Source organism: Plasmopara halstedii (assembly GCF_900000015.1).
Source record: "Plasmopara halstedii genome assembly, contig: Scaffold_2904, whole genome shotgun sequence".
In the NCBI taxonomy this organism is placed as follows: domain Eukaryota; phylum Oomycota; class Peronosporomycetes; order Peronosporales; family Peronosporaceae; genus Plasmopara; species Plasmopara halstedii.
The window spans coordinates 577,790-578,094 of NW_020189809.1; positions in this window are offsets into that span (position 1 = coordinate 577,790).

Below are 305 nucleotides of genomic sequence, written 5' to 3' on the forward strand. Positions count from 1 at the left end.
ATCTGCAGCTTTGAGCTGTCGAGATTCGAACGCGATCTCGCCCCTCGGCGTCTGCTTGCAGCAGTGCACAACCGATGGTTAAGAACGAAGCGTCACAGACGACTGTAAAAGGACGATCAGGATCTGACAACGCCAGTATTGGTGCATGCAGGAGGCTGTCTTTGACTTCGTCAAAAGTCCCTTGATGTTCGGTGTTTCAACACCATTCCGCATCCTTTTTAAGAAGATTGGATAATGGCCGGGCCAATTCTGCGTAGTTTACGCTGTACTTGTGCAAGTAGTTGGCGAGACCAAGCCACTTACGC